Consider the following 15,582-nt stretch of genomic DNA (forward strand, 5'->3'; position numbering starts at 1 on the left):
CCCACTCTCCCCAAGGTGGTGTGCTCAGGACAGAACACGCCTTCGGCACTGGCAGTGCAAGGCTGTAGAAAGAAACCTCTTAAATTCCCTGCTTCTCTCCCAATCTCATTAACATCTCATTGGTAAACAGTGCAAATCATCTCCCCTGGAAGGCTACTCTGATTTCTAAAACAATATTTTTTCAATTTTTAGAAATTTCTAAATACTTACAAATTTATATAAACATCCATTATCACTGTTCTCTTTTAATGGCTAACCACACTCAGAGGCCTCAAATGTTGGCTGACTTCTGAGTTTTAAGCAAACACACACACGTGCAAGGAGGCACCACAACCTGGCAAAGTCTTTTCTTTCCCCCGCCACCCTGCCAGACAAATGTCCTAATCTGCAGAGAATTTTCTCCTCCACATGCACACACGCAACTAATAATTGAAAGCTGTTCTAAATTTGCTATAGATGTGCAATTAGAAAAGTATGTCAGGAAGGTAAAGTCGCCTGGATTTGTCAACAACTTTTTTTTTTTTTTTTTTTTGCAAGCTTTCAAAACAAAAGGTAGCCAATGGAAAACTTTCAACTCACAGGGTTAAACTCTTGCTCATTGTGTTGTTCACTAGTGTCTCACAAAGAACAAAGAGTCTAGGAGTGAAAAATTCAACTCTAATGATCTGACCACTTCTCATACTTCCTAGTCCAGGTGTTACTTTCCCTGGCCATCTTGGTGCTGTTGTTTATCTATTCACCTTCCAATGAAGACAGAAAGAAGCCATCCCTATAAAATCAGGTTCGAAGGTCACAGAGCCTCTAATGCTTACAATTGCACTTGCCTAGAAAAAGCAATAACTTAGGTGAACATCTGTCACTATTTAATTGAGAAAATTAACTTTTCTCTGTTTTGGTTTGAGGTTTATTACGCTACTGAGATCTGAAACAAAAGGCAATAAGTGAAATGCCACATTTCCGGTCAGTGAGGAGCACAGCAATAATTAATTATAGTTTCTGATAGTCCTCATTACTTGTTCAATGTGCTTCCTATCTTACACTTTTGATACATTTCATGATCAATGGCCAGAGGTTACAGGTAGAGAAGGTTTAACTACAAAGGGGCAGCCCAGGAGAATCTGGAGGTGATAGAAATGTTCTGTACCCTGTCTGTGATGGAGTTACATGAATCTATGCATGTTTTAAAAATTCATGTACACACAAAAAATTACTGTATATACATTTTAAAACTTTTTGAACTACTTTAGCATACCTGCTAAAACTTTTTGGAGTTTTAGGGAGATCTAGAAGGATGTAGGATTATATAACTAAGCTAGATTCCTCTTGTTCTAGAACAAACTTAGGTCTATTCATCTGGACCGGCTGTTTGAATATTTCTTTTTCTTCCTTTCTTTTTTTTCCCTCACATATCAGTTCCCTTAGCATTATTTTGATGGAGTTTTTGTGCTCAGTAAAGAAAACATCTGGCAGAGGACAAGAATAAAGCATTTGCTGAGAACACAACAATCCCAGGAATTCTCAACTGGGTTTCTCCAGGGCCAGGTCAAAGGGCACACCATGGGGATTTAGGAAAGGCTCTAGATCCAAACCTCAGACTTGGCTCCACTGCACTCTGCACAGTGCTCTGCACAGTATCTAGGGATACTGAAAAGAAAGTATAGTGCACCAGTAAACTGACCTATCCATACCAAGAATATCAACACAGAAGGAGATAAAATATTTTGAGCTCAGTGTACAGGTCAATCTAGTAACTAAGAAATATAATCACCAGATGCATAGTGAAGTTATTTGAGGAGACTGTAGAAAATCTAAGACAACTGCCAACAACAAAATAAAGATCCATTTAAGCCTCACTGATTTTAGTGGCCTGAATTGCTTATTTAAACAGAGTAGCATTTGGTTTCTCAATGACATTAAAGTGATCATTACAAATATAGTAAAAAACAAAAGCAAATAAAACCCTGCATTTATTAATACTGAAGCCTGAAAATAATAAGGAAAGCCTCTTAAGGTTAAAAGAAAATTTCCCCTCCAAAAGTAGTGGCTCATGCTCTCCCAGATCAGTTTGTTTAAAGACACTCATGGAAGCGCAATGAGTGGGTGGCTCAATCAGTAAAGCGTCCAACTCTTGATTTCAGCTCACATCATGATCTCACAGTTCATGGAAACCAGCCCCCCTGCTTTGGGCTCTGCACTGATAGCATGGAGCCTGCTTGGGATTCTCTCTTTCTTTCTTTCTCTCTCTCAAAATAAATAAACATTTTTTTAAAAATTAGAATAAAATAAAAAAGTAAAAACACACATAGAAAAAAAGGTGTTGCAATCATTGAATGAGAAGATGGAGAGGTGGAAACCCAGTTGGTATCAGGCTATCAATACCCAAGCTACACCCAAGTGAAGACTTCAATTATCTGATAAAATTACATAGCTCTCAAAACACAAATATCCCAAAATGCCATGTTTATTAAGAACGTGCTAGGTGTTGGAAACAGTGCTAAGTACTTTATATACATCATCTTACTTGACCCTTATTAATAAAAGAAGAATCTAAGACTTTTTGCTCAGTCATGTTGCAAGTGACAGATCCAAGTTTTAACCCAGCTTTTCCAACTCCAACCTATGCCTTTAATACTGAAGATACTACAAAAGTTTTTCTACAAGAAAGACTTGATCAGGAATAGATATGAGCTTACTTTCTCTAAAAACTATTACAAAGACGGTTGGTTGATATTCTGTAGGCTGTATTATCGGTAAAACTGCATGATGAAGATAAGGGCATCACCTCTCCTGGTCTTCAATAGTGCTAGTCAAATTCATAAAAGTAAATGCCTATTGTCCTTGAGAATGTCAGCAATGGAACCCGTCTCCTTTCTCCTAAACCTAAATCTACTAAAGGGTCTACATTCTCAGACCACTATCTCAAAGTGTTTTTATAACCACTGTAACCAAACACAATATTTTTTTACATTTTTTTAATGTTTCATTTATTTTTGAGAGAGAGAGAGAGAGAGAGAGAGAGAGAGAGAGAGAGAGAGTGAGCATGAGCAGGGGAATGGCAGAGAGAGAGAGGGAGACACAGAATCCCAAGCAGGCTCCAGGCTCTGAGCTGTCAGCACAGAGCCTGATGCAGGGCTTGAACCCACAAAGAGTGAGATCATGACCTGAGCTGAAGTCGGCTGCTTAACCAACTGAGCCACCCAGGCACCCCTCAAATGCAATCTTTTTAAAGTAAGAGTAGTTTTGGTTGCTGTTAATTCCCTGCATTATATTTTATAATGCATAATTCTTCTATTTATATAATGTTACAGTGATTTCTATAGTCACTTACATAAGAAACCTATTTTCTTAGGTATAATGATCCCTGCTAGTCCAATGAAAGTATTAAGGAAAGATAAATGAAATGACAAAATATATCTATCATGCTCTATGAAATCTATTTTATAGAATTATATTAAACAGATCTAAACATAGGGTGGAGAAAAACTAAATGTGAGAAAGTACTCACCAAGTTTAACATGGAATTAAGATAGAATAAATTACTATCTGCCAGCAGGGTCCAAGAATTTATTCACATTTAAGTAAAAAATGGCCAAGATTTACAACCATTTTTTGAAAAAATTTTTTAACGTTTATTTATTTTTGAGAGAGAGACACACAGAAGGCGAGTGGGGGAGGTGCAGAGAGAGAGGGAGACGTAGAATCCGAAGCAGGCTCCAGGCTCTGAGCTGTCAGTGCAGAGCCCAACACAGGGGCTTTCACCCACGAGCCGTGAAATCATGACCTGAATCGAAGTCAGATGCTCAACCAACTGGGCCACCCAGGCACCCCAAGATTTACAACCATTTTATTTATTTATTTTTTTAACGTTTATTTATTTTTGAGACAGAGAGAGACAAAGCATGAACAGGGGAGACAAAGCAGAGAGAGAGGGAGACACAGAATCGGAAGCAGGCTCCAGGCTCTGAGCCATCAGCCCAGAGCCCGACGCGGGGCTCGAACTCACCGACCGTGAGATCGTGACCTGAGCCGAAGTCGGACGCTCAACCGACTGAGCCACCCAGGTGCCCTACAACCATTTTAAAACATATCTTTGCTGTCCTTGTTTGCTTTGTATACTTTTCACTGTATTGGCATCAGATATTAGAATGTATCTAATCTAATCAGAATTAGTAGTGAAGATATATCAGAATATCAAGAAAATCTGCGATCTGGGAATAACCAGAACTAATTAGTCCTTATCCTTGAATTTAAACACTCTAAAAACATTATACTTGGAATTCTTCTTTAGACCTAGAAACATTATCTACACAGCTAAATATATGTGTGTGTGTGTGTGTGTGTGTGTGTGTGTGTGTGTGATTTTAAATCTTATATCATGGATGATTTTTAAAACATAAAAGATTCTCTGTTGGGGTTGTCAGCATGTAGGCCTGCACAGGAAGAACCTAAATAGTCAGGTCCTGCAAGCAGGATTTCTAGAACTAGAGAGGAAAAAGAAAGGGAAGTGAGGAAGGAGAAGGGAGAAAAGAACAGAAAAAAAGGAGACAGGGCACCTAACCAGGTAAGGTTAAATATTTATTCTATATTTTAAATATTTATTCTGTATTTCTTTTTTTTTTAAGTTTATTTATTCTGAGAGCAAGAGAGTGCATGCAAGAGAGAGCAAGGGAGGGGCACAGAGAGAGGGAGAGAGAATCCAAAGCAGGCTCCAGCCACGCTGTCAGAGAAGAGCCCAACATGGAGCTTGAACCCAAGAACTATATCACAAACCATGAGATCACAATCTGAGTTGACACTAAGAGACACTTAACCGACTGAGCCACGCAGGCACCCCATTATTCTAGATTTCAATCATGGTGTTTTTATATCTGACTTGAAAAAACACCATTCATACACAACCAAAGTAAGATAGTAACTTCATAAACAGATATAGCACAAGAATACTAGCTCATTCAGACCTGTAATGTGAGATCACTACCTTTAAACATAAGCTTTAATAGTCCATTCCAATGATGAGAAGAGAAATACATCTTGCTTCCAGTCATCTCTTAGAAAGGCAAACAGAGGCTGTCCCTGACCAAATCTAAACTTTATCTGATAATAAGGTGGTTGGTCTCAGGCTCCTCTGTAGTAATGTCGAATAGCAATTAGGCTGTATATTTATATATTGTATTTACATTGTAAATAACCTCTTTTATATTCTCGCATATGTCAGAAGGTAAATTACATTATAAAACATAACCAGATAGCATCTTACTTGTTAATAATTTCAATTCATTTCACCCCATAACACAGATCTACAGTACTGATCTCAGGTTCAAGCCAAAAATTAGTTCAATGAACTGAACTGCACTTCCACATTAGTGTGGTACATTTATTCATGATATTTGGGGGAGTAGGAAATCCCAGGAGTGTTACAATAGGATGAAGTTCAGTTATTGTACAAACCACCCAAGAAAAACTTCACAGTGTGGGTCATGTTCCTTTATTTTAAATTCAACAGAAAGTTTAGTTTCCCAATGAAGTAATAATGAGGCCAGTGGCTCTCTCCCACAAGATTCTGAGGCCAAGCCAATTAATTATATGAAGGCCAGCCTATCAGCACTATTTTCCTTCACTGTTCTTCTAATTCACTCTTCCTCATCTTCTCCTGAGGCTACACAGGCACCACTCACTCATCAGAACACATGCCCAAGGACAAACGAAATGAGTTTGTGGGCCTGCAGTAGTGGCAGGGGCGGGGAGTGTGATATTTTTCAACCAAAAGAAAGTGTTGAAGAACACACATTCTCTTCTCAACAGGGATAAATATTTATCTTAAGAATTCAAGGCAAGGGAAAGAGATCATTCTGATTATCACAAATTTTCAACCTTTATCATCACCTTCAAGATTTTTATATTTATAAAAAAACATTTGCGGGGCGCCTGGGTGGTTCAGTCGGTTAAGCATCTGACTTCGGCTCAGGTCATGATCTCATGTCCATGAGTTCGAGCCCCGCGTCGGGCTCTGCGCTGACAGCTCAGAGCCTGGAGCCTGCTTCAGATTCTGTGTCTCCGTCTCTCTCTGACCCTCCCCTGTTCATGCTCTGTCTCTCTCTGTCTCAAAAATAAATAAACATTAAAAAAAAAAATTAAAAAAAATTTGCTTTGTTGCCCATTATATTACTTAATCTGCTCTCTTCTTTAGTAAGGCACATAATATAACAGAGAACCAAATGGACCTTAATTTAACTTACATCTAACACATAATTACGATCCCATCTTGCCACAGCTAACAAGAAACCTGAAAAACAAAGATTCCTCAATTACCCCACATAAAGCAGAAAAGAAAATCAATAATCATAAAGATAAGTAATCCCTTAAATAAGGGGAACTCTTTCTCTCTACCCTGAAAGTTGAAACTTTCCCACCTCATATCCAGTCCACCAACAAATCCTGTCTACATGTATTCCAAATCTGATGACTCATATTTCTTTTTTTTGTTCAATATCTAAGTTATACACACAAGGCTATACATAATTAAGTTGTACACAGTCAAATCATTCTATAGGGTTTGTTATGAAAAGCAAGTTTCCTCCTTTCCTCTTTCCCCCTAAATCTGCTCCCCAGACTCAACGACTCTTTTGATGTTTATTTACTTTACCCTCTTTACCTTTATATAGCATGCTTATGTGTGCTACAGCCTGTTTTTTTTCTGATTGTTTAAATTGTGGTAAAATTTACATAACATACAATTTTCCATATTAACCATTTTTATTTTTATTTGATCTCCCACCTGTCACTTTTTTTTTTTTTTAGTTTAGTTTTTTAATTTACATCCAAGTTAGTTAGCATATAGTGACACAATTATTTCAGGAGTAGATTCCTTAGTGCCCCTTACCCATTTGGCCCATCCCCCCTCCCATAACCCCTCCAGCAACCCTCTGTTTGTTCTTCATATTTAAGAGTCTCTTATGTTTTGTCACCCTCCCTGTTTTTATATTATTTTTGTTTCCCTTCCCTTATGTTCATCTGTTTTGTACCTTAAAGTCCTCATATGAGTGAAATCATATGATATTTGTCTTTCTCTGACTAATTTTGCTTAGCATAATACCCTCTAGTTCTATCCACATAGTTGCAAATGGCAAGATTTCGTTCTTTCTGATCGTCGAGTAATACTCCATTGTATATATATACCACATCTTCTTTATCCATTCATCCATCGATGGACATTTGGGCTCTTTCCATACTTTGGCTATTGTTGATAGTGCTGCTATAAACATTGGGGTGCATATGTCCCTTCGAAACAACATACCTGTATCCCTTGGATAAATACCTAGTAGTGCAATTTCTAGGTCGTAGGGTAGCTCTATTTTTAATTTTTTGAGGAACCCCCATACAGTTTTCCAGTTTTCCAAACTGGCCACACCAGTTTGCATTCCTACCAGAAGTGCAAAAGAGATCCTCTTTCTCTGCATCTTCACCAACATCTGTCATTGCCTGAGTTGTTAATGTTAGCCATTCTGACAGGGGTGAGGTGGTTGTCTCATCGTGGTTTTGATTTGTATTTCCCTGATGATGACTGATGTTGAGCATTTTTTCATGTGTCGGTTGGCCATCTGGATGTCTTCTTTGAAGAAGTGTCTATTCATGTCTTTTGCCCATTTTCTTCACTGGATTATTTGTTTTTTGGGGGTTGAGTTTGAGAAGTTCTTTATAGATTTTGGATACTAACCCTTTATCTGATATGTCATTTGCAAATATCTTCTCCCATTCCATCAGTTGCCTTTTAGTTTTGCTGACTGTTTCCTTCACTGTGTAGAAGCTTTTTATTTTGATGAGGTCCCAATAGTTCATTTTTGCTTTTATTTCCCTTGCCTCTGGAGACGTGTTGAGTAAGAAGTTGCTGTGGCCAAGGTCAAAGAGGTTTTTGCCTGCTTTCTCCTTGAGGATTTTGATGGCTTCCTGTCTTTCATCCGTTTTGAGTTTATTTTTGTGTAAGGTGTCAGAAAATGGTCCAGGTTCATTTTGCTGCATATCACTGTCCAGTTTTCCCAGCACCATTTGCTGAAAAGACTGTCTTTATTCCATTGGATATTTCCTGCTTTGTCAAAGATTAGTTGGCCATATGTTTGTGGGTTCATTTCTGGGTTCTCTATTCTGTTCCATTGATCTGAGTGTCTGTTTTGGTGCCAGTACCATATTGTCTTGATGATCACAGCTTTGTAATACAGCTTGCAGTTCATATGTTAACCATTTTTAAGTGTAAAGTCCTGTGACATTAGGTACCTTCCTAGTGTACAACCATCACCACCATCCATCTTCAGAACTTCTTCATCTTCCCCAACTGAAACTGCGTAGCCATTCAACACTAATCCATCATCTCCTCTACCTCAGCCCCTGGAAACCATCATTCTATTATTTGTCTTTATAAATTTGACTACTTCAGGAACCTCATAAAAGTGGAATCATACAGGGGCCCCTGAGTGGTTCAGTCCATTAAGCGTCCAACTCTTGATCTCAGCTCAGGTCTTGATCTCAGGGTCATGAGTGCAAGCCCTACATTGGGCTCCACACTGCACGGGAAGCCTACTTAAAAAAAAAAAAAGTGGAACCACACGTTATTTGTCCTTTGGAGCCTGGCTTATTTCACTTAGCATAATGTCTTCAAGGTTCATCCATGTTGTAGCATGTGTCAAAATTCTCTTGTTTTTTAAGACTGAATAATGTTCCATTATATGTATGTACCACATTTTGTTTATCCATTCATCTGTCAATGAACCCTTCAGCTGCTTCTACCTTTCGCTATGTGTTAGTTAGTTTTAAGCATTATCTATTGACATTCCATCATGGAAGATGAGGATTTAGGTCTCTTTCACATACATAACACTCCACCACCACATATCTGCCTGCAGTGTCCATTCACCTACTCCTCCAAAACAGAGGACAAATCCTCTAATTTATATAATTTATAGATATAGATAACTATAGATATAGATCACTATATTTATATAGTTATAAGTGCTATCTAATAGATTCATTAGATAAATTATATAAATGCAATCCACGGCCAAGCCATGTCAGATACTATGATCACTTTTCCTTTCTTACACAATTTTGGTTTTCTGGAGTTAAGTTTTCTTATTTTTAAGTTTGCTTAAGTTCTTTAAGTACTTAGCATTACTTTATTCCCAAATTCTCCCCAACTGTCTGAATTTCCTCTCGGTGTGTACAAATACATCCAATATTCTGCCACTTTCACCTTCTCAGAATACCTCTTTTAAACTTTCTAAAACACTCCAGACTGTGCTGGTTGTACTTTCTGCCTGCTTCCCCACTCCCCAACTCCCTCCCTTTTAATCATCATCTTAGAAACTCCATTTGTCCCTCTCCTCTCTTGGGTTATCTATGCCCTCAACATCCATATCTTTCCTTTTTTTGGGGGGGCGGGGAGGAGTGGTCATAGGAAGCAAATTTTTGAGGACTTTCATTACTGCAAACATCTTTATCCTATCCTTACACTTGCTTGATATTGTAGCTAGATAGGGAAATATGGATGGGTAATCATTTTCCCTTAGAACTTTAAAGATATTGCTCTGTTTCAGTCTACGTTCCAGTATTGCTATAAACCAAAATCATTCTGACACTGAATCTTGTTTTTTATCTCTAGAAACATTTAGGATTTTCTATTTGACCTCTGACCTCTGATATCACACAACATGCCTGGATCTAAGACTATTTTGATCCCTTTTGTTAGGCATTTGATTGGTCTTTTAATCTGAAGTTCATGTCTTAGAATTTTGGGAAATTTTCCCATTATTATTTCCATGAATTCCTTCCCTTCATTTTCTCTGCTTTCTTTTTCTAGAACACCTAGTACTCAAATGCCAGATATCCTAGACTGACCCCCTAATATTCTTAGATCTTTTCTATTTCCCATGTTCCATCTCTTTTTCCCTTTACTCTTCTCTTTGGGGGATTTTTTCCACTTTATTTTCACAACCCTCCTTTCATTTTTTTTTTTTTGCAATCATATTTTTAATTGCTGAACATTCTTTTTGTTCTCTGAATTTCTCCTTTTGTGTAGCTTTCTGATCTTGCTTTTACATATAAAATTTTTTCTCTTATCCTTCTAGCTCTATTGATTGTTTTGCCTTTTACGTTTTCCTGTTCTTGCATAGTATCTTCTCCAAGTTGCTTCTTTATATGTGCTTGTTCTGACCTCTAACTGTTATGTTAGAGGATTTTCTCAAATGTCTGCTGATCCTTAGTGATCTGCTCATATTTCAAGTTGGGAAACTAAAAGCTAACGTCTATGCATGTGCATGAGTCTAGTCAACTGTGGATTTCAAAATGATTTGGATGGGGACTACCGAGTGGACATACCTTTAGGACAGTTCTTTGGCACTAATCATATTATTCACAGTACTTTCCAATCTCATACCTGAAGGGTATAAACCTGGCTATTAGAGCCCTAGAGACCAAATCAGAGAAGAGGGCTATAAAATGCAAGTTGAATCTCAATACTCAGTATACAAACTTTCACTATTTTTATACCCCCAGCTTGTGTCTATGTCCTCTGGTCTTCTGCTAGAGCTGGGATAGGGCAGTCACCTGGTGGAAAAAGCTGGGGAAGGAATCAGGTTGTCTAACTGCTTTTGAAATAGTCAACCAATCCCTCTGTCTGAACATCAGTTTACCCCTCTTTTCCCAAAGGAACCTAATGCTAGCAATTTCTTAGACATGGGGGTTCTGCAAAACGCTAAAAATTGGATTGTCCCAAGCTTTTTCTACTACTGGCTTAGGACTGAATTTTCTTGGATATGCTAGGACAATTATCACACACAACACACCTTCCTACATTCCAGCTTCCAAATTATGTTGCTATCATCTAACCCTCCTATATTCTTTACGTTTGAGAGCTCATGCTGTAAAAACAAAACAAAACAAAAACAAAAAAAAACCTTGACTATTGTTTTTACAAGTTTGAAGAGGTAGAAAATATAAGTGTATATGTTGAATTCACCATTTTTAACAAGAAGTCAATTTGATAACCTCTTAGTACCTCCATAGTACTTACAGAAAAGGTCAAAACCCATTCAAAAAGCAATTACAGATATTTTCACGTACTTAAGAATGTAATTGGAGACTAAGAACATATACCTTAGAACATTGTTTTTAAATATGTCTTTTCCTGAAAAATGTTAAGGTGTAGGTATATTAAATTTAATTAAATAACACAATAGACATTAATTGATTAACTATTAACTATCTACAATCTCTAAGTACTATGCTAGTAAGGTACTGGGGCTATAAAAATAAAACCGTACCTCTGTCCTTATACAGACCACAGACTCGTTGGGAAGACAGATAAGTAAAGCAGCAATCACATTAATGGAGCTCCCCACTGCTATGAGATGTCACCTTGGAGGGCCCTTGTGGCTCTCCACCTTCACCATTCTCCTAGCTTAGCAACAAGCTAGTTCAGTAAAACTGACTTAGCTCTTCTGAAGAATACTAGGTCTCTTTAGCTGATATAAGTGGCATTGATATGACAATTCTCCTTACCAAGACATTTCTCTGACCAGCAAGGATCCACCTAATATGTATTGACTGTCTTCTGCTTCCTCCCAGCTTCCCTATAACTGATCTAGGGCAGGGTCCCTCTCCTGAGGCACATCCTGCTGTTTGTACAGCAAAGCTGAACCCATCAGCCCCCTCCAGAAAATGACAGTAGAATGATGTTCCCACGCACTGTGCTGACTTTTCTGCCTATAAGGTTTACTGAGGGAATACTTACTTTACACCTGTATAGTGTGATGCTCATTGGTGTGTGTTTATGCTTCTTGCATGAGACCACCTTTGTCACTCATGAAATTCTTATATTTGGGTCAATTTCTATACTTGTATTCCGTTCTACTTGTTAGTTTATTTTTATGATACTATGTTTTATTATTGCTCAAAAGCCAAGGTTCAGTAAAAGAAATATTCTCAAAAAAAAATTAATCTTAAAATTAGTGAAATGTGTGTGTGTGCGTATACACACACACACACACACACACACACACACACACACAATCTATAGGTATATATATTTGTGAGCAATGATATAAGTATCATAATAACTGTTCCTCCTCTAGATTCTCTAAGCACTGTTTTATTTTAGGATGAGCACACCACAAAACTATAACCTGTACTGAGAATCCATATGGTAATTTTCTCTTAAGTTTAATAAAAGAAAAATTTCTCCTAATAAGCTGATATGCTTTGCTTGGTCAAAGCAAATAAATATTATGTTTATTATAGATGCACACATATATATATGCCATAGTTTCCCTTTTTCTGTTAAAACAGAAAGTTCAAAACCAAACTGTGATACTGTCTTCAAATCAGATTTAAAAAATAATCTTTCCTCTCTCATCCCAACTCAACACCAGTACAAGGATATTGATCTTCTATACTTCATAGTTGTCTAATATATACATGATTTTTAACTGAAATCAGGTTCAAAATGTTTCAGAAGTATATATAACAAATAAATTTTTTTAAGGCAAGGAGAAAAAAGCTGTCTAAAAACAAGATCTAATTCAAGGCCAAAAACTGCCACTGGAAATTTAATTTTAGGAAGGAAAAAAAAGTATTTCAACACATCAAGTTTAACCTCTAATTATCTTCACCTCCAAACTGTTAAGAGTCTATTCGTAGTCACTATTCACCTAGAATAGTTCTCTTTTTTTTTTTTTTTAATTTAGCATTTATTATATCCCTGGGACTGAGCTAAGATACCTGATTTCCCAAAATTTTTCACATCTTTAAAAGAGAATTAAAAATTCCAACTTTATAGAATTGTGCAGACTGACAGGGATGCTTAGCAACCTACTCATTGTAATATAGCTACCAAATGGCAAGTCTAGGAGTCTAACCCAAACTCCAAAGTCTATTCCATTAACTATCATATTACCTAATAGTAAACTCAATCCCTGCTATCAGACTATCTACCATACTCTGATTGCCATTCGGATTGCTGCTTATTTCAATAATCCCTATAAAACAGCTCTCATATTCCCCTACCCCACCCCCAGGCCATCCACACCATTGAAGACCAAGGAGTAAAAACCAGTACAAATATATAAATACTGAAATCAAGAAGAAAAGAGAATATGAAGTGAATCCAAGAATACCAGACCAACTGAGCACCAGATTCTCTGACTCTAAAAGCCACATGCTGTTGGAGTTTTGCATAGAATCCAGCACAAAAGAGGTTTCAAGGGCACTACTGCTTTTCCTTGGCAGTCATCACACGGCCTGTGTTAGCTCAGTTCATAGTATGGAGCCAGATCTAAGTCAAAGGATGTTCTACACAATAAATAAAAGAGCACATTTTGCTCTAGTCGAGACTTAACCAAAGAAAGTCAAGGGTTGAAAGAACCATGGAGACAACTAACCTCACCCAAGGAGCAGTTTCTTTAAAACCAGTTACTAAAGGAAGACTGCTTAGGAGCCTTCAATTTCTTTTATGGGCAACCAGTTCCTCTTCTAAGCAGCAGTTATACAACCCATATAATTTGGCAAAGCCAAGTTAGAATTTTAAAAGTAAATAAATCCCTCCCTTTGTTAAACAGCTTCACATAGAAATCAACCTAGCCAAGAATGTTTATATTACAAATGTTACTTCGCCTCACAAGGCCTAAGGCAAACTAATCAAAATAAGAAATACAGAACTTCCCTCCTGTACAAATCAGTTCCATAACAAGTGAATTACAGAAATCAATTTCAAGAGGAAAACTAGAAAACAGCAGACAATTAACAAAAAAGAAGCCTTTAGACATTTTTTATAAAATCACTTCAAGCCAAAATGAAGTTCTAAAATAAGATATGTAGAGTATTTTGGAAGCGTACAGGAAGAAAATCAACTTAAAAAATAAGACAGGATAAAAGGTAGGGTTTTTCTACATACTTTACAGATGGCTCTATTTCTCATGGCAGAAGCCACAGGTGGATCCACTAAATGCTATCAATCCAATACCATGTTAAATATATATATATATATATATATATATATATATATATATATATATATGAAATGTGTATATATATATATAGGAAATGAATGAATTTTGAAGATTTTTTGAAAATAAAAACATGACTACTTAAAATTCCAATTTTAATCCAATACCACGTTAAATAAATAAATATATATATATATATATATATATATATATATATATATATAGGAAATGAATGAATATTGAAGATTTTTTGAAAATAAAACATGACTACTTAACTTAAAATTCAACAAGGTAATAAATAGCAGAATGGACAATTTTTAAATTCCACCTCAGATTCTACTAAATGGTTGAACTTCTAATTGTCATACTTTCACATTTTCTTACTTTTCTGCAGCTTTTTAGGTACGTGGGAAGACAGATGAAAAACTCAGAGACTTTTAGCTAGACACCATTTTAAACTAGATTATACCACTCTTTCCTAGCTCCAAAGCAAAATAAAAATGTACAGGTTAGTAAAAAAGTAATTCTACTCAAGACCAAAATAATGGAGTATATTAATTTTCGACTCCTGTAATAAATTCCTATAAACTTAGCAGCTTAAAACCACACAGTTATCTCAGTCTCCATGGGTTAGAAGTTCAGCATTTGCTGGGTCTTCTGCTCAGGATCTCACCAGGCTGAAATCATGGCGTCAGTCAGAGCTATGGTCTCATCTGGAACTCAGGGTCCTCTTCTAAACTGATTTATATTATAGGCAGAATTCAGTTCCGTGTGGTTGTAGGATTCTGGACCCCATTTCCTTGCCAGCTGTTAACAATAGCTCTCAGCACCTCAAGCTGCCTACAGTTCCATGCCACCTGGCCCCTCCAAAACACAGCAATTTACTTCTTCAAGACCAACAGTAGCACATCTGCTGCAGCTTTAAATCTCTCTAACTTCTATATCTGATCTCCACTCCCTCTTGTAAAGGAGTTTGCCTGGTTAGATCAGGCCACATAATCAAGGAGGAGGATTTTACAGGACGCATGTACCAAGGGAGCAGGAATCTAGGGGCCATCTTGGAATTCTGCCTACCACATGCAATCAAAGCAAAAGCTTCCTAATGATAAAGCTTTATCTAGAGACAATATAACACTTTGAATACAGAGGAATGGATAAACCACATATCCTTCAGATCAGCCTCAAAAAGTATTTTTTGCAACGTATCTTTTGATAAAATTGGACAACAGTTTGAGATTATAATAACAGATAAAAGTTTGGAGCCTAATTTGGTCATTAAAGTTTAATCAGGGTGGAGCCTTCAGGTACTTTGCTTTTGCTGGTATATCCTGAAAAGAAACCAATCTACCAGCTGCCTCCATCATTTCACAGTACCAAGGACAGAGTCCACCCAGAGATCAATGCAGCAACTCAGGATATGGTGGGTAGAAGGCAAAGGGAGATGTCGACCATGAAAAAGCACAATCATCTGCCTAATTTCTAGAAGAGCTCAAACCAGTAACCAGTATTAAGTAAGACTTTCAAACCTATTTTGTCATATGGTTCCAAAGAAACCTACTTAGAAAAAAAATTTTTAAAGGAAAAGAACAAATTT

General features: G+C 37.0%; 1 protein-coding gene across 15 annotated transcripts in view; it reads right to left on the reverse strand.

Moving 5' to 3' along the window:
- EXOC6B (exocyst complex component 6B) overlaps positions 1–15,582 on the reverse strand; it is a 605,784-nt gene that overhangs the window by 471,923 nt on the left and 118,279 nt on the right. The window lies entirely within an intron of this gene.

Source organism: Panthera tigris, chromosome A3 (assembly GCF_018350195.1).
Source record: "Panthera tigris isolate Pti1 chromosome A3, P.tigris_Pti1_mat1.1, whole genome shotgun sequence".
Taxonomy (NCBI): Eukaryota; Metazoa; Chordata; class Mammalia; order Carnivora; family Felidae; genus Panthera; species Panthera tigris.